Source organism: Hordeum vulgare, chromosome 2H (assembly GCF_904849725.1).
Source record: "Hordeum vulgare subsp. vulgare chromosome 2H, MorexV3_pseudomolecules_assembly, whole genome shotgun sequence".
NCBI lineage: Eukaryota > Viridiplantae > Streptophyta > Magnoliopsida > Poales > Poaceae > Hordeum > Hordeum vulgare.
The window spans coordinates 41705447-41725880 of NC_058519.1; positions in this window are offsets into that span (position 1 = coordinate 41705447).

A 20434-nucleotide genomic window follows, 5' to 3' on the forward strand; every position below is an offset into this window, starting at 1 on the left:
TGGGAGTGCTCGCTCGGGGCTCACGAAGGAGCGTTCGCTAACTAGTGACACACGTGAATCGTTACTACCCCTTATGCGTTAACAAAAACTATATTAAATTATGTTTAGGTGGTGGCTGTGCGCTAACATTTTAAGTAATAATCTACTCCCTCCGTTCCAAAATATTCGACCTTTTAGAAATTCCACTAAAAGACTACATACGAAGTAAAATGAATGAATCTATACTCTAAAATATGTCTATGTACATCCGTATGTAGTTCATAGTGCAATCTCTAAAAGGTTTTATATTTAGAAAGTAGCAGTTATCAAAAGTCTCAATAAATTCATAATAATTGCTAGTATTGAAGTTGGGGTCTAAAATGTAATCCGACAGAGTTTTCACGCCTGCCGTTTTCATTATGCTTATTTTTCGGAAAGCTCTTTGTATATGGCCTTCCAGCTTCCATGTCTTGAGCACATGATTCAGTTTTTTAACAATAGCACGGTATTCAAATTGGGATCAACTAACAATTAGTCTCATGAAAATCCAATTTGGTTCAATCTCTTTTTTCTTCCACTGGTGCAAGCGACGTGAACTGTTTTTTTTTCTTTTGAGAATTTCGACGTGGACTGCAAGGAAGATAATAACAGCACGTATGCACTTACCATATGGCAGAGTGGTATCAGATAATAAAAGAGCCAAAAACATGAAAGTTAGATACGAACCTATCGTGTCTACAGTCCTGCTTAGTAACATAGTGTGGGATAAGAAATAATGAAGAATATCATTTTAGATTACAAATCTAATACTTGAGTTGGTCTCACCTTACAGAATAAATGAACAAAAAGAAAATAAAAATCTACAAATAAATAATTAGTGGTATTGGTATTACGCTTTACGAAGGTTTTAAAGAAAGTCATGTTAAATTTTCCACATAATTTTTTTCTTTTTATAATACATATGCAAGGTAAGCAAATAGGAGTGGAATTAAAAAAAGTCTTGGTCATCACCCTTATAGAAGAAATAAAATAAAATAAAATTCAAAATAACAAAGTTGTATAACAAAAAATGAATTAGTGAAACTGCTATTACTATTTAAAATAATAAATCAAATAAAGACGAATAATGAATATTTTTTCACACAATTTACACAAATGTTGTGGTCTTTTATAATACACAATAGTAAGCATATAATAGAGGAATTTTGGCAATAAATAAGTTTCCTGAGAATGAATGAATTATTTGAACCATTATTGCCCTTAAATTTAAAATAAAAGGAAATAAAAAATCAAAATATAAAATAGTGAAGTTTTCTAAGTTGAAATGAATTAGTACCAGTGGTATTACCTTTTAGGAAAATTATAAAATAAACAAATAATAACAAAAGTTGCGCACAATTTATATAAAATATATTTTTTTTGCATGTGCAAAAGTAAGCATATAATAGTGGAATTTCTGCAAAACCGAAGTTTCCGAAGAAAGAATGGTATAAAAACGCAAATAAAATAAAATTATTTATGAAATTTTATAAGAAACAATGACTATAATTGTAATAAGCATAAAATAGCAAATGAACACGGTGCCCTTACACTACGCCGTACATAGACAGGTGCAGCATGATGCAGGCAGCCATGCACGTACTCCCTCGGTTCCTGAATATAAGTCTTTTTAGAGATTCCATTAGTGGACTATATACGGATGTATATAGTAATATAGACATACTTTAGTATATAAATTCATTCATTTTGCTTCGTATGTAGACCACTAGTGAAATCTCTTAAAAGACTTATACTCCGTATTTAGGAACGGAGGGAGTAGATGGGAAGTGCCGATGTGCCCCCGAGGACAGGCGCAGTCTACAGAAAATTCCAAGGACGGGGCGCTGGGCAGCTTAGATAGCATGCAGAGGCAGCTCCATGCATGGTCGACGACGCGCGCATGAACGCAGCGCACGGAGGCACAGGCTCCAAGCCAAACGCCAACGGCTTGCCCTCGCTCGTGAGTGCTCCCAGTTCTCCTCGCCTCGACCGCCTGCTACGTGCCCAATTATCGCCTGCATTGGCTCGTCGATCAGTCACGATCCATCCATCCGTGAGCTAGTATATATAGCAGTTAGCTTGCTCGTATACACACTGCCCAACGTATCCCCTGCGCTCCACCCACGTACGTACGCAAGCAAGCAAGCACGACATGGATACGTACAAACGGGCAAGCTGGCTGGCTCTGGACGCACGTACGCACATGACACATCGATCACGCGCATGCAGATGCAGCCTGGTCGCGTGTTGCACCAAATCGCATGTGAGTGCAGCGTACACGTATTTTGGCAGCTGAGAAAACGTGGCCGTGTCACGTGAAGTTTCTGAATTTCTATGGCACGCCGCGCGGCTGCGTGTGAGGATACAATAAAGCATGGCAGCTCCCGGGCTCCAGTGAGCCTTTTTTTTTTGCCAAAATACTTTTTTGCATACACTAAAAAAATCTGAAAAAAGTATACACATAGGTACATATTGATAATACACACGTGTAAATTTTTACTAATATTTATGCTCTTATGTAGCATACACAAAAAAAAACATAGATTAAAATGGGCCTTACTTTTGTTGCATTTGGGCCAGTTTTTTTTAATCTTTTTTTGTGTAGTACGCAAACAGTCAAATTACCTAATGATATTTTTTACATCCTTAACTATCATGTATATGTATTTGTATAAAAACAATTAGTCTTTTTTTTTTGAAATACCGGGCTCACTGGAGCCCAGTCTCTACAACGCCTCACTCGTGAGCATATACACACGTACTCTTACAGAATCCTATGATCGCCTGGCCGGGCGTGCGTGGTAAAACACAAAGGTATACTAGCTAGGCCGGGCACGACACATGCAGCGCAACAAAACATAAGTAAGCACCTTGTTGTGTTTCTGCAAGTGTGGTTTCAGAATTCAAATCATTGCTCGCATGGAACTCGATGAAGCGCCGATCGAAGTGGTTCTCTACATCGGTCCGGAGCACCTGACACGTTACCTTAAGCTATGCCAAGATGCTCTTCATGAAAATAGGTGTGTTGATGGCTTGAAAAATTGAAATAGTCGGCTGTGATACCTAACGGTTAGTCCTCAACACACCTAAATCGGTTTAATAAATTTGGTTCTATGATGGGACCAAAGCTAGCTAGAGACCACTTGAGGAATTCCTTTGAGCCCGAGTGTTGATGCTTTTCTTGACCAATGCCCACAATATTACCTAATCGACAAACGCTTCTCTCATGCTCTACTCGTTTGTGTACTAGCTAGTCACATAATCAAAATACTTCATCCATTCTAGGTATGAAACCTGGATCTCTAACTTGTGCTCATCTACATGATTGGGCCTAGGGCCTCCTTTGTCAGTGGTGGTACCTTGTGCACCACCCACAAATGTGAACAAGGACGATCGAACAACTTTGCCAAAGCGGTTGATGATGGCAGCGACCAAGAAGAAAAAATTGGACCACCTTGAGACAAAGGGCATCGTAAGCGGCCATCATCATCATCATTATACTTTGAGTATCAACAATCCCTAGGAGAGGGATGGAGCTCTCGGCAGTAGGGGCTCATCCTGGTCACTCGAGAGGGACACCACTAGAGGTCCTCTATTTCCTAGGGTAACTTGCTCATTGTAGTGTGCACATACCTCACTCATACTTCAAGTAAGTACTTAAGGTCTCTTATAGTGGGTAGTGTCATAGAATAGCAACATAATAGAGGATAGCACTTTAGTTACTACACTAGTAGAAAACGGTCCATTTGTTCGAGTTCCAGAGGGCCATTAGCCCTGGTTCTGGAACCGGGACTAAAGTGTCGGGACTAAAGCCCAAAATCTTTAGTCCCGGTTTGCTTACCAACCAGGACAGAAGGGTCTCCACGTGGCCGTTGCGGGGAGCCTAGGGAGGAGGACCATTAGTCCCGGTTGGTCGCACCAACCGGGACCCAATGACATCCACGCGTCAGCGTCTTGCAGGAGCTAGGTTTTTCTTTTGAAGGGGGGTTGGGGGTTTTGGATGGTTAATTTAGGGGTTTCATATTATGTTACCTAGCTAATAGAGAGAAGTGTCATCTCTTTCTCCGTGCTTGGTCGACGCTAGCTATTATATATATATATAGAGAGAGAACTCGACGCTAGCTAATAAGAAAATGCAGGAAACCATTAATTGCACAAGATCGCCATGCTGAACATATATAGAGAGAAGTGACATCTCTTTCTCCGTGCTTGGTCAAACAACAAGTTTTCGTATATCTATCTGGCGCTACTACATATATATAATATAACGTCTTTTACAATCCCTAACATCATCTACCTAAGATCCAATCACAAATCCACATGGTGTTCTCCGTCTTTAGGTATGACGTGGTCAAGAAAGAATCCCACCAAATCCTCTTGAATTGCTCGTATGCAATCATATGGTAGGAGTTCATCCCGCATCTGCCATATCTAATTTAAAGAAGGGGGTCAATACATACATATATATGAATAAAACTCAACACAATTGATGGTAGTATATAAAATAAAATTGTGAATATTATTTACGTACTTGAAATTGTTTGTCAGAGAAGCCCCGCTCAGAGGTTGAGTGGCGAATGAACTCGCATACGTAGTATGCACATAAAACAATCTCTTCTTTATGTTACAAGCACTTTACGAGAATAGAGTTTAATCAAACTGATAAGCAAGCATGGTAATGATATATTGATAAAAATTTGAATCAATTAGAGATGCGCCGAACTAGCTAGTACTACTTACTTTGGGGTGCGTAAATCGCAACTCTTTATTTAGACCGGGAACCATTTTGGTGAACTTCTTGCAAACCCTCCCAGGCAAAGAAAATGATTACTTGATATCAGGAAATTAACGAAAGTTGCATGCCGATATGGTCCCGGTATTGACTGAACTTACTTCTTGAGCATTGCAGTCATGTCCGCATAACCCTCAGGATCTTTACGTCTCGAGTCTAAGACAGTTACTAATGCCTCGTCAAGCTTAATGGATAGCAGAATAAAGTGAAAATTGCCCATGCATATATAACTTGTCAGTTACATTACTTAACCTCGAGTAAGCGAAACCGAGTATACAGAGAAGACAACAACACACACTTGAAGTTGTAAGGAAACATTATTTACTTTTTCTTTTGGTGTATAAATAAAGACTTTAGCAAGTTCTTCTAGGTCTTTTTGATTGAGTTTCGTACCGTCCATTAATTTACGTCATCTAGTCTAATGAACCCAACGTCGAAGATTGGGAAGATTCCTGCATTCGACGATCTTCAATCTGGATAATATAGTGAGGATAATTATATATACATGCAATGAACGAGTTGAGCTAGAGACTTAACTATAGAAGTAATACTTACAGACACTAGGAAGTCATGAGTTGTTTGTCGAGGGCCAGTTGATTGTATAACTGAAATAACTCCACAAATTCAATAGGCATCACGAGAAGTCCAATGAATTCGTGCTCTGGTTTCACTCCCACATACATAGTGTCTTTCCCAGACTCCCTGCAGATTTTCATGTACCACTCATGCAATTTGTGCATCATCGTTGTTAGAGGTGGAGGATCAGGTTTGACGAGAGGCTTTCCGTGCACGTATTTATATTGTTCTTTTGTTACCTCAGCCGTTTGAAAAATTACATCATCCCCCAAGTAATCACCAGGATTAGCACCGGGCACCATCTCCGGAGGATTAGCGACGATATCGCTAGACACCTTGAGCAGGGGGCACGATTGCTTCTCCTGTTCGCCGAGTTGGGGATTTTTTTTCCACTTCTTCGTTGTGCTAACCTTGCATCACTGGAAGTACTTCCCGACCGCCGCGCTGCTTCATATGTCTTTTTAAGAATGCGGTCATAGTTGGAATCTAGCGGAGGCGGTGGTGGTCGCTTCAGGGCATTGATAGTGCGCTTCACTTTCACCGGATCTAGCTTTTCTTTCGAAGGTGGAGTTTTCTTTGCAAAATGGTCCCTCAATTGGGAACGACATATGTTCTCGTTTTCTTGCGTGGTCCTCTCATATGGTAACTTTTCTAGAGGCTTGAGAGATGGACCGTATCTGAAATGCCTCCCGCCTCTGCTTGTACTACTAGCCGCCGGAGCGGCGGTGTGACAGCCCGATGCCGATGTTCCAGAAGATTCCCCCTTTATTCCGTTTTCGTCGTGTGTCTATTTTCATTGGTCGCATCATCATCGCATCATGCGCATCATCTGCATTGCATCGACATCTCCGTTGCCGCCCGTTTTAAAAAAACTTGCATCCGTTAGTAGTTGCCGGTTCTCGTTGGTTGTCCGTTCTGAGTCCGACCGCACACGCACGCGCCCGCGGCACCGTCGAAACCCTCTATTTAAAGTGTGCGTAAAACTTGCTCTGATCAAGGTGAAACTTGGCACGCGGTGTGAGTAGTTATAGCTAGGCCGCTTGTCGAATTTCGTCGCGATCGGAGTCCGTCTGGTACCCGAACGGTCGACCGTAGCGGCATCGTATTCGGTCTACCGTCGGACGTTTGTCGGTGTTTTAATATTCGTTGCCGTGCCGCCCGTTCTCCCTCTCGTCTCCGGTAAACCACCCTACACGGCCACGTACCCATTCTCGCGTGCGGAATCGTCCGAATCTGACCGCACGGTTGGATCCGGAACGCGATTCCGGTTAACCGAGCCCCTCTTTTCTCTATAAATACCCCTCCACCATAATTTTTAGACAACCCCTCTTCCGTGCCTCGAAAACCATGCCAACCCCCGATACCCTAGTCCTCCCGCAGCCTCCTCCCACCTCCTCCTCGCGCTGTCGGGCCCGCGAGCCCACGGCTGGCCCGCCGGGCCCGAAACCGTCGCCAGCCGCCGCCCCCGTTCTCCTCCCTGCCCGAGCTCCTCCCACGTGCGCCGCCGCCAAGCCATCTGCGCCGCCTTCCTCCGCCGCCCGCGTCGTCCCCGGCCGCCTCCTGCCTTGCCCGTGCCCCGCTGCCGGTCTTCCTCCGCCGCCGATCCCGTGGGAACGCAGCCGCCGCCGCCGGATCCTCGCCCAACCAGAGCACTGCCGCCGCCTCCCGTTGCCAGATCCGGGCCGGGAACCCCCGGATCCGGTCCCCTCCGGCCAGCCCTGCCTCGTCGCGCTCCCGGGGCGGCTTCCCCCTCGCCGGAAACCCCATCCCCGACGCGTTCCTTGCTGCAGTTCGGTCCTCGCCGCCATGGCGCTCCTGTCTCGTGCTCGCGCGAGGGGAACCGCCAGGTCCAGCGACCGAGCCGAGCAGCGCCTCCAGCTGGTTGCGGCCCAAGCCAGCAGTCCCGCCTGGGCCTCCTCCCCTGCTGCTAGGGCCCAACTCGAGCCGGCCCAGCGACCTCCTCGCCTTCCCAGCGGCCAGCACCGACATTCCCTCGGCCCACTGCCCCTCGGCGGCCCAGGTGAGACTATTCCCCGCCTCCAGCGCAATTCTAATATATTTCGCTTGCCCTTTCGGCCCAATAGGCTTTAATGGAGTTTTCGATTTAGATAGTTTCCACGAAATAGTAATATTCGTTCGCCCGTATCTTTTTATTCGTAAGTCGGATCAGAACGTGTAGTATATGGATTTCGTGTAGAATTTTGCGTAGATTACGAATTTAAAACTTGCATATTTGTTTGACGTAGATTAGCGTGCCATATGCGTAGGTTAACGTGCTGTTTCTATAGGATATGTCCCGTATTTATTTTCCGCGCGAGTTTGAATTGCACGGATGCCGTAGAATAAATGTCCATGTTTTAGGAATCATTTTTACATGTATTTTAGAGCGGTCATTGGTATTTTTGCGTGTATGGTTTGCCGCTAGTTTATTTTCCCGTGTTTAGGTTTTTTCCTCGCATTTTCGTGTGGCATTATTTTGTGTTGCAAACCTCACATATTTTATATGTTTTCGGGGTAGAAAAATCCCATGGATTTTTCTGTGCAAGTAGTTTTAGCTTTTGAGCAAGTTAGTTCGCGAGATATTTTGCCATGTTGCCCTCTTGTTTATTTCGTAGGATTTATTCCGTGTCCCGTTTGCTTAAGTTGTCAACTAGGGAATTGTTCTTGGGTGTTTAGACTAGCCTCTGGTATTTTTAGTTACAATAGAAATGCATGTTTAGGTGTGTTTTGATTGCCCTCAAGTTGCTAGAAATAGTGCTGTTTTGGACGTGCTGAAATATTTCTAAGTCTGGAATCTGTTATTATTTTGTTGCTGTCTTGTCTTGCTTCTATCGTTTGATCTGTAGCTCTTTTGAGGTCGGTCCAATGGAGTTAGTTGTAGCCCTTATGTTTCTCTAGCTTGCTGTAAATTTTCATACCATTTGGAGTCCTGTAGCTATAGGTTTTGCTGCTGTCAATATTGCTTCAGATCGAAAACTGCACTTTCATGGGGTGTTATTTTCACTAAGTCTGAAATAGTGTGTGGGAAGCCATTTTGTGACTTCTTTCCCTAGTGTTCCTTACTGCCATGCTAGTTTTTGTTAGTTGTTCATAGTAGTGATTCTTGCCCTCTTCCGTGCCATGCCTTGCTTGAGCATATCGGAGTTGTGTAGCCCGTAGTTTTGGGGCGTAGGAAATGCTATGTGGCTGATTTTGGCAGATTGTAGTCAGTTCTTGTTTTGTTCGTAGTTGTTGAACCGTAGCTCCGATTTGATCGTGTCCTACTTGAAACTTGCTTAGAATCTCGCGTAGTTTCATTTTATTTTGCTGGTTGTATGTTTTGAAGCGCTCGTGACCGTCGTTGCACACATATTGCATTCATGCCTTCATATCTTGCGGTGCTTGTATCTTTTGAACCGTAGCTCCGTTGGAGATGATTTCTATGTGTAGATTGCTTGTCTCGACGCGTAGAATCACGCGAACCTATTTGTTTTGCTGTTTAAAAACTAATTAAATGCATTAGTTCAGATCTGGACAGAATTGTAAATTAACATGTGAGGTCATCTCGGAGATGCTATATGTCATTTCCGACCTCATTTAAAATGTCTAGATAGGTAGTTTAATCTCCGCTTCACCTCTTGCACGTTAAACAACATTAATTTTGCCGTGTAAATAACCGGGAGTGAACTAAATAATTCATATGTGGAGTTTCGTCAATACGCAACTCGTTGCATATTGAACTTCACTTAATGTGTAGTGTTTGATTGTTGTGATTGTCATGTCTCGCATTAGACCGTTCATGCATCATGTGTATCTTGCATCGTGTGGTGTATATCGTGTGTTGATGCTTGTTTCCGTTTCCCTCCATCTCGATAGAGTTCCGCAAGCGTGCCGGATGTGAGGACCCGTTCCACTACATTGGTTCTTCTGCTTCACGGAGATGTTCTTCTTCCAAGAGGGATCTCAGGCAAGATGATCATTTCCCCAGATACCATTACTATCATTGCCATGCTAGTTTACCATTTCTACCGATTATGGCTCGTTGCCTACCACATGTTAAATATCAGCCTCTCAACAATGCCATGATCACCTTCAACCTGTTCAACCTAGCAAACCAACTGATTAGCTATGTTACTGCTTGCTTAACCCTGTTGTTAGCGTTGCTAGTTGTAGGTGCAGTTGCTTCCATGTGATAACATGGGTCCCTTGTCTTACCACCATATTAAATGCTATTTAATTTAATGCACCTATATACTTGGTAAAAGGTGGAAGGCTCGGTCTTTTCTAGCCTGGTGTTTTGTTCCACCTTTGCCCCCTTAGTTTTCGGCTACCGGTGTTATGTTCCATAAATGAGCGCTCCTAACACGATCGGGGTTGTTATGGGGACCCCCTTGATAATTTATTTTAGATTAAGACTGGTCTGGCAAGGCCCAACTTTGGTACTACATTTGCCTAATAACCTAATAATAATGCATAGGGACCCGCTGGCACCCGCGGACTAATTTAATCAACCCCCGGGCCAGTGCTCCTCATGAGTGTTGGTCCAAACTGGACAGACTGCGGGGCCACCATGGGGCAACTCGGGGTTTGGCACCTGTAGGATTTTCCATCCGCCGTGTCCTGAGAACGAGGTACGCGACTCCTATCGGGATCGTCGACACGTCGGGCGGCCTTGCTGGATTAGTTTTACCTTTGACGAAATATCTTGTGCATCGGGATTCCGGTGATGCTTTGGGTAATCTCAGAGTTGAGGTTTTCCACTAGGGAATCCGACGAGATCGCGAGCTTCGTGATAGAGGATTTCTATGCGGCTTGTGGTAATTTGTGATGGACTAGTTGGAGCACCCTTGCAGGGTTAAATCTTTCGGAAAGCCGTGCCCGCGGTTATGTGGCAACATGGAAACTTTGTTTAACACTGGTTCTAGATAACTTGAAGTTAACTTAAATAAAACTTTCCAACTGTGTGCGTAACCGTGACTGTCTCTTTCGTGAGTTCCTTCTCCGATCGAGGACACGGTGGGGTTATGTCTGACGTAGGTAGTTGTTCAGGATCATTCATTTGATCATGAGTAGTTCACGTCCGTTATGCGTAGATCTTCTCCCTCTTATTTCTTGTACTCGTAAGTTTAGACACCAACTATATTGCTTAGCCGCTGCTGCAACCTCACCACTTAACCTTGCCTCACCTACTAAGCTTTCCTAGTCTTGATACCTTTGGAAATGAGATTGCTGAGTCCCCTGTGGCTCACAGATTACTACAACACCAGTTGCAGGTACATGTAAAGGTTACTTGACGCGAGCGCGTTGATTGTTCATTTGGAGTTGCTTCTTCTTCTTCTTCATCGATCTAGGATGGGTTCCAGGCCGGCAGCCTGGGATAGCAAGGATGGACGTCGTTCTTATTTTTCTCGTTTGTTTTCGTCCATAGTCGGACCCTGTTCTTACTCTTGATGATTATGTAATGTACTGAAGTGACTCTGATGTAGCTTGTGGCGATGTAAGCCAACTCTGTATATATATCTCTTATTTTTAGTACATGTACTTGTAACGATATCCATTCTTGCGCCACGACGAGATGCGCTTCTACCCCTGACGAGGCCTTCGTGCCAAACTGAGGATAGGGTCGCATCTTGGGCGTGACAAGTTGGTATCAGAGCAGTACCGACCTAGGAGCCCCTTGATGGATCGAACTTGGCCGAGTCGAGTCTAGTGAAAAACTGCTTTGAGTCTAGTTATATATCGAAGAGTAGGATTCTTTTTTCTCCTCTTCTGTGCTCTGGTGAGGAATCTTGACGTAATAATTTAATTCTACTCCTCTTCTCACTCAATTTTTTTTTGGATCACGCGGATATTTTTGGAATCTATATGATGCCGATGTGATGGAGTTCTGTCTTGGTGCCTCCTATCTGCTCTAAGTCTCAGGGGAGTTGAGCTCCAGGGGATTCTCGAGCACATCGTTATCATTCAGATTTCTTAGTATCTCAGAACGAAGGATGTTCGTAATTGCTTCAATACTAGTAGTGGCGAGATAACCCTGATGTCCCCAGTACTGGTGCAGATTGTTCGGGAGTACTGCCATACTCTGTATCGTTGTGATCACGAGGGTCTGTTGTAGATGAAGGTTCGAGATTCTGGTTGTGTGTTGATGGATGTGATAAAGACGACGGGTTAGTATAGGAGTTGTGTGAGATTACTCCTTGTATCGGTGTACCAGATTGCATGACCAGATATTTCGGGAATTCTTAGGTGGGAATTCAAGTAGTTGCTTATAGGACAATCTTCCAACAAATGCATGATGTTAGGTTGGGGTTCGACATCTAGTGGATTCGTTTGTTCACGGTCGACTTACAGCGGTACACGTTGTGTCTTAAAGAGTCCTTGTAGCTTGCTACGACTCGGGGACGCTTCGTATGTCGGGTGCACTGCCTTGCACTTGATGGCTACTGTAAAATCGAGCCCATGCGATCCTGTCCACGAAAATATCGGACGAAATCTTTCTCATGAGTTTGTTCTGGCTAATTGCAAGCCGCACCCTTTGTTTTGTTGAATGTGGTAATTTGTGTTGCTTCGATGTCAAGTGGTGATTTCAGATCTTTCCTAATCTGTGTTCTCATATTTTTATGTGAATGCAAATTCTTTGCTCAATCAGATCGTCTTATCAATTCCTTTCAACCGGAGTCATCGTATCAATTCCATTCAACCGGTGTGCTTCTCTTCAGTGAACTCAATCTTGTCCAGTTTTTGCAGATCATTCTCTCAATCCTTTCCGGAGTTCACCTCATGTGTCTCAAGTTGTCTTTGTTTTTCCCCGCCCTCCCACCCTTTTTATTCAGTGATTCAATTTTCATCCAAGAGTTTTCTTTTCATTGTGCTTTCGATGTCTGTTCTTTTCTATCTTATCCAGTGATTCATTGTGAAGATTCTCACGAGATTCGTGTCATATTTGTTCATTCTTGTCATCTTTTCCGGTGAGTTTAATTTAATTATCCGTGTTCATTGTATCCTATTCGTCCTTGTAATTTTTCCCATGTTGGAAATTCTCATCAGTCTTCTTATTGTCATTTCTCTCTATTCCATCCGGAGTGCTGAAGTTATCTCAGAGGTTCTTATTTCCAATCCTTTTTTTAATTATTTCGAGGTGCTAACCTCATCTAGTTTTCTTATACCCGTGCAATATCTCTCTTCTAAGCAATCTTTTCTAATGGTGATTTCTTTTAGTGGTCCCATAACCCACAGGTTCTTTCCCAGGATCTTACCTGGCTCTTTTAATCTTTTCCCGGAGATCATTAATTCTTTTCAATTATGACGTAGGTATGAATTTCATCAGTCATATCCCTTCTTCAAGATCTATTTCAATTAATTCATTCTTTGGCTCAACCTTTCATTCTTCATTATTCCGGAGTGTCTCATTAATTCTTGGTGTTGCTCTCATCATCATTCTTAGCTTGCAATTCGAAGGAGTGTTTTCTCGAATCTTGGTCTATTCTCTTGGACATTCGTCATTTTAGCTTCGTATTATCATCTTGAATTTGTTCCAATCATGGGTATCCCTTTCTTGCTATCCGGTGCATTTCTGAATTGTTTTTATTTCTCGTCCTCCGAAGGCCATCATTTTAGAAGATTCTTCGTTCTCAGCTTTCACCTTTCATCCTCAATTCTTCTCAATTGTTCTCTCTTCGTTCGTCTCTCGGTTATCCGGTGCCTTGTTCAAGTTTTCTCTCAGGTGGCTCATGATCTCTTCATTCTCAGGTGTTTCCATGCATTCTTGGAATTTCCCATTCAGTTGTGAATTCTTACCAGTGCTTCCTTCAATCATGCCTCAAGTGATGCTTATCTCTCTCTCTCTTCAAGTTCTTTCTAGAAGAATAAGTTGTATGCTAAATCCGTTGCTTGTCATCATTTAAACTTGATGAAGGATAAGCATAACATAATTCTTATTCTTGTTCTTCCTTCTTCCAAGAGATTTCAATTCTTCTTCCGGAGTGGCTCATGATATCGAGTCTTTTCTCTGGTGTTATTATCTTTTCTTTTCCGGAGTTCCAAGTTTTCTCAAGAATCTTTTTGTGAGGCTTCATCTAAATCCTGGCAAGGTCATAATCTTATTATTTTCTACCTTGTTATCTTTGCATCATTCATTTGTATACGGTGGTCCTTCTTGGTGGTTCATCATCATATCAATTCATTCTCAAGTATTCTTCAAGATTCTTGTTGGAGAACCTCAAGTATCCTTTCTCTTGCATTTCTATGTGCAATTGTTCTTCCTTTATCCTTTCAGGTGGTATTATAGCATTCTTGTTAGTGTAGGAGCCTCGAAGAGATTTCCTTTCAAGAATGAGATAATTAAAACCCACCAATTCTATGATCATGAGATATTTTCAACCCATGATTTCTTCATTGAGCTATCTTGGTTTGGACTTCACCTAAAACTTTTCCTATGGATTGTGCTATCATGGTGCTTGTCATTAATCCAAGTTCTCATTGTATCGTCTTGGTGTAAGAAAGTGTTCATTTCTTGTTGCTCCCAAGCTATCCTTGTTTCTTTTAGTGGTTGGTTGTCACATCATATTTGTTGAGATGATTTTCACAAGCCCACTACTATCCTGTTCTTTTCGTTGTTGGTTTTCCAATTGCTAAGTCAATCCTCTCTCCAAAGGCTCTTCAATTATATTGTGATGATAGTTAGCATTCTTTCTTCATTCTCTTCTTCCGCTTGAGCTAGTTTATATTCTCTTGTTCTGGAGGCATTGTGATGTTGCTCTTTTGGGTCTATCATGTGGTTCTAGCAAGATCATGGTGTTCCCTTGCTCTATTTACTTGTTTGTTGTGAATATTGTCTAATTCTTCCTTCTTATCGATTTTTTTGTCCCATTCTCCTACCGAAGTGCTGCCGAAATTTTCCGTGAATTCTTGCCTCTTTCTCATATCATTCCTCATCTCTTTGCAACCTTCAAGGACCATTGGTTTCACTCGTTTGTCAAAGAAGCGACTAAGTTTTACCTCGTGTTCTTTGTCATCCTCTTCCCCTTTCAGTCTTGGATCTCGGGGCGAGATCCTCTTGTAGTGTAGGAGAGTTGTGACAGCCCGATGCCGACGTTCGAGAAGATTCCCCCTTTATTCCGTTTTCGTCGTGTGTCTATTTTCATTTGTCGCATCATCATCGCATCATGCGCATCATCTGCATTGCATCGACATCTCCGTTGCCGCCCGTTTTAAAAAACTTGCATCCGTTAGTTGTTGCCGGTTCTCGTCGTTGTCCGTTCTGAGTCCGACCGCACACGCACGCGCCCGCGGCACCGTCGAAACCCTGTATGTAAAGTGTGCGTAAAACTTGCTTTGATCGAGGTGAAACTTGGCACGCGGTTGTGAGTAGTTATAGCTAGGCCGCCTGTCGAATTTTGTCGCGATCGGAGTCCGTCTGGTACCCGAACGGTCGACCGTAGCGGCATCGTATTCGGTCTACCGTCGGACGTTTGTCGGTGTTTTAATATTCGTTGCCGCGCCGCCCGTTCTCCCTCTCGTCTCCGGTAAACCACCCTACACGGCCACGTACCCATTCCCGCGTGCGGAATCGTCCGAATCCGACCGCACGGTTGGATCCGGAACGCGATTCCGGTTAACCGAGCCCCTCTTTTCTCTATAAATACCCCTTCACCATAATTTTTAGACAACCCCTCTACCCTGCCTCGAAATCCGTGCCAACCCCCGAAACCCTAGTCCTCCCGCAGCCTCCTCCCACCTCCTCCTCGCGCCGCTGGGCCCGCGAGCCCACGGTTGGCCCGCCGGCCCCGAAACCGTCGCCTGCCGCCGCCCCCGTTCTCCTCCCTGCCCGAGCTCCGGCCCGAGCTCCTCCCGCGTGCGCCGCCGCCAAGCCATCTGCGTCGCCTTCCTCCGCCGCCCGTGCCGTCCCCGGCCGCCTCCTTCCTTGCTCGTGCCCCGCTGCCGGTCTTCCTCCGCCGGTCCCGTGGGAACGCAGCCGCAGCGGCCGGAGCCTCGCCCAACCGGAGCACTGCCGCCGCCTCCCGTCGCCAGATCCGGGCCGGGAACCCCTGGATCCGGTCCCCTCCGGCCCCCTCCGGCCAGCCCTGCCTCGCCGCGCTCCCGGGGCGGCTTCCCCCTCGTCGGAAACCCCATCCCCGACGCGTTCCTTGCTGCAGTTCGGTCCTCGCCGCCATGGCGCTCCTGTCTCGTGCTCGCGCGAGGGGAACCGCCAGGTCCAGCGACCGAGCCGAGCAGCGCCTCCAGCTGGTTGCGGCCCAAGCCAGCAGTCCCGCCTGGGCCTCCTTCCCTGCTGCTAGGGCCCAATTCGAGCCGGCCCAGCGACCTCCTCGCCTTCGCAGCGGCCAGCACCGACATTCCCTCGGCCCACTGCCCCTCGGCGGCCCAGGTGAGACTATTCCCCGCCCCCAGCGCAATTCTAATATATTTCGCTTGCCCTTTCGGCCCAATAGGCTTTAATGGAGTTTTCGATTTAGATAGTTTCCAGGAAATAGTAATATTCGTTCGCCCGTATCTTTTTATTCGTAAGTCGGATCAGAACGTGTAGTATATGGATTTCGTGTAGAATTTTGCGTAGATTACGAATTTACAACTTGCATATTTGTTTGACGTAGATTAGCGTGCCATATGCGTAGGTTAACGTGCTGTTTCTATAGGATATGTCCCGTATTTATTTTCCGTGCGAGTTTGAATTGCACGGATGCCGTAGAATAAATGTCCATGTTTTAGGAATCATTTTTGCATGTATTTTAGAGCGGTCATTGGTATTTTTGCGTGTATGGTTTGCCGCTAGTTTATTTTCCCGTGTTTAGGTTTTTTCCTCGCATTTTCGTGTGGCATTATTTTGTGTTGCAAACCCCACATATTTTATATGTTTCCGGGGTAGAAAAATCCCATGGATTTTTCTGTGCAAGTAGTTTTAGCTTTTGAGGAAGTTAGTTCGCGAGATATTTTGCCATGTTGCCCTCTTGTTTATTTCGTAGGATTTATTCCGTGCCCCGTTTGCTTAAGTTGTCAACTAGGAAATTGTTCTTGGGTGTTTAGACTAGCCTCTGGTATTTTTAGTTGCAATAGAAATTCATGTTTAGGTGTGTTTTGATTGCCCTCAAGTTGCTAGAAATAGTGCTGTTTTGGACGTGCTGAAATATTTCTAAGTCTGGAATCTGTTATTATTTTGTTGCTGTCTTGTCTTGCTTCTATCTTTTGATCTGTAGCTCTTTTGAGGTTGGTCCAATGGAGTTAGTTGTATCCCTTATGTTTCTCTAGCTTGCTGTAAATTTTCATACCATTTGGAGTCCTGTAGCTATAGGTTTTTCTGGTGTCAATTTTACTTCAGATCGAAAACTGCACTTTCATGGGGTGTTATTTTCACTAAGTCTGAAATAGTGTGTGGGAAGCCATTTTGTGACTTCTTTCCCTAGTGTTCCTTGCTGCCATGCTAGTTGTTGTTAGTTGTTCGTAGTAGTGCTTCTTGCCCTCTTCCGTGCCATGCCTTGCTTGAGCATATCGGAGTTGTGTAGCCCGTAGTTTTGGGGCGTAGGAAATGCTATGTGGCTGATTTTGGCAGATTGTAGTTAGTTCTTGTTTTGTTCGTAGTTGTTGAACCGTAGCTCCGATTTGATCGTGTCCTACTTTAAACTTGCTTAGAATCTCGCGTAGTTTCATTTTCTCTTGCTGGTTGTATGTTTTGATGCGCTCGTGACCGTCGTTGCACACATATTGCATTCATGCCTTCATATCTTACGGTGCTTGTATCTTTTGAACCGTAGCTCCATAGGAGATGATTTCTATGTGTAGATTGCTTGTCTCGACGCGGAGAATCACGTGAACCTATTTGTTTTGCTGTTTAACAACTAATTAAATGCATTAGTTCAGATCTGGACAGAATTGTAAATTAACATGTGAGGTCGTTTCGGAGATGCTATATGTCATTTCCGACCTCATTTAAAATGTCTAGATAGGTAGTTTAATCTCCGCTGCACCTCTTGCATGTTAAAAAACATTAATTTTGCCGTGTAAATAACCGGGATTGAACTAAATAATTCATATGTGGGGTTTCGTCAATACGCAACTCGTTGCATATTGAACTTCACTTAATGTGTAGTGTTTGATTGTTGTGATTGTCATGCCTCGCATTAGACTGTTCATGCATCATGTGTGTCTTGCATCGTGTGCTGTATATCGTGTGTTGATGCTTGTTTCCGTTTCCCTCCGTCTCGATAGAATTCCGCAAGCGTGTCGGATGTGAGGACCCGATTGACTACATTGGTTCTTCTGCTTCACGGAGATGTTCTTCTTCCAAGCGGGATCTCAGGCAAGATGATCATTTTCCCAGATACCATTACTATCATTGCCATGCTAGTTTACCGTTTCTACCGATTATGTCTCGTTGCCTACCACATGTTAAATATCAGCCTCTCAACAATGCCATGATTACCTTCAACCTGTTCAACCTAGCAAACCAACTGATTGGCTATGTTACTGCTTGCTTAACCCTGTTGTTAGCATTGCTAGTTGCAGGTGCAGTTGCTTCCATGTGATAACATGGGTCCCTTGTCTTATGACCATATTAAATGCTATTTAATTTAATGCACCTATATACTTGGTAAAAGGTGGAAGGCTCGGCCTTTTCTAGACTGGTGTTTTGTTCCACCTTTGCCCCCTTAGTTTTCGGCTACCGGTGTTATGTTCCATAAATGAGCGCTCCTAACACGATCGGGGTTGTTATGGGGACCCCCTTGATAATTCATTTTAGATTAAGACTGGTCTGGCAAGGCCCAACTTTGGTACTACATTTGCCTAATAACCTAATAATAATGCATAGGGACCCGCCGGCACCCGCGGACTAATTTAATCAACCCCCGGCCAGTGCTCCTCATGAGTGTTGGTCCAAACTGGACAGACTGCGGGGCCACCACGGGGCAACTCGAGGTTTGGCACCTGTAGGCTTTTCCATCCGTCGTGTCCTGAGAACGAGGTACGCGACTCCTATCGGGATCGTCGACACGTCGGGCGGCCTTGCTGGATTAGTTTTACCTTTGACGAAATATCTTGTGCATCGGGATTCCGGTGATGCTGTGGGTAATCTTAGAGTTGAGGTTTTCCACTAGGGAATCCGACGAGATCGCGAGCTTCGTGATAGAGGATTTCTATGCGGCTTGTGGTAATTTGTGATGAACTAGTTGGAGCACCCCTGCAGGGTTAAATCTTTCGGAAAGTCGTGCTCGCGATTATGTGGCAACGTGGAAACTTTGTTTAACACTGGTTCTAGATAACTTGAAGTTAACTTAAATAAAACTTGCCAACTGTGTGCGTAACCGTGACTGTCTCTTTTGTGAGTTCCTTCTCCGATCGAGGACACGGTGGGGTTATGTCTGACGTAGGTAGGTGTTCAGGATCATTCATTTGATCATGAGTAGTTCACGTCCGTTATGCGTAGATCTTCTTCCTCTTATTTCTTGTACTCGTAAGTTTAGACACCAACTATATTGCTTAGCCGCTGCGGCAACCTCACCACTTAACCTTGCCTCACCTACTAAGCTTTGCTAGTCTTGATACCTTTGGAAAGGAGATTGCTGAGTCCCCTGTGGCTCACAGATTACTACAACACCAGTTGCAGGTACATGTAAAGGTTACTTGACGCGAGCGCGTTGATTGTTCATTTGGAGTTGCTTCTTCTTCTTCTTCTTCTTCATCATCATCGATCTAGGATGGGTTCCAGGCCGTCAGCCTGGGATAGCAAGGATGGACATCGTTCTTATTTTTCTCGTTTGTTTTCGTTCGTAGTCGGACCCTGCTCTTACTCTTGATGATTATGTAATGTACTGAAGTGACTCTGATGTAGGTTGTGGCGAGTGTAAGCCAACTCTGTATATATATCTCTTCTTTTCATTACATGTACTTGTAACCAGAGGCGGACCACGATTTTTTTTTAAGGTGGGGCGAAGTCTCATTAAGATTTTTTTATGCGAATCAAAAGAGTCAATAGACATTAACAATGCACACCGATAATGAAAATGTAGACATGTTTCAATGAAAAAAAAACCTAAAACATATCGATAATGATGCTTTTAATGACGTCTAGAAGACCCTGGCAATGACTGTGCCTTACCCTCCTTCTAAAATTTTTCCTTAATTTTACAAAGATCAATACTTTTAAAAATCCCTCGCTCAACATTCAACATTCTCTTCCACTATAGCTTCAACAGAATTTATAGTTTGTTCTTCCACTTGAGTGGCATGTACAGAAATATTGACACTTTCCCGGGTGCTTGGGTTCGATTTCCTGCCACTACCAAGCACTTCAAAATATCTTGTCAAACCTACAATTCACAACATTAATACATCACTACAAACAAATTTGCTTGAATTAAAGACTTGAAGCTGCTGTTAAAATGCTACAAGATTTAAAAAAAGAAAGAGAAACTACCTCTCTCATTTTCTTTGGATTTGCTACGTTCTTTCCCTTCCTTTCCATCTTCAAAAATAAAAAAACTAGAAATTTGATGGGCAATCAGAAAATCTGGACGTAATCCCCTTCAGAAAATTTGGGGGTAATCCCCAGCCCCGTTTGCCGAGGGGCCAGCCGCCGCCGCCCGTTTGCTGGCCCCCAAAGGCCGCAGCCTCGGCTGAAGCTGCACGCCACCGCGGCGTCCCTTGGAGTCGGAGCCCAGCGCCCCAGCCGCCGCCGCCGCCCGTTTACTGGCCCGCGCCGCCGCAACCAGCAGCCCCGGCTGAACCCCGCGCCGCCGCCCGTTTGTTGGCCCGCGCCGGCGCGGTGTCGCTCGGAGTTGGAGCAGGCGCCGCCTAGCGGCCTAGGGTTTGATGTGCGTATGGACGTGCGGTGGGGGAGTGCGCTGTTGTGCGTGCCGTGGGGGCGTGGTCGCGATGCAGACTGGGGTGGGGAACGAGTGGATCCAAATCAGGGCGTGGTCGTGATGGATCCTGGATGGTTGGATGTGGCCTCTGGTGCGAACTGCGACGGGGAAAGGACCAGGCACGCACCGGTTTGGTTTAGAGAATTAGAGTGGCCGGATTAATTAGTGATTAGTATTAGGTATATATTTTTGTTGC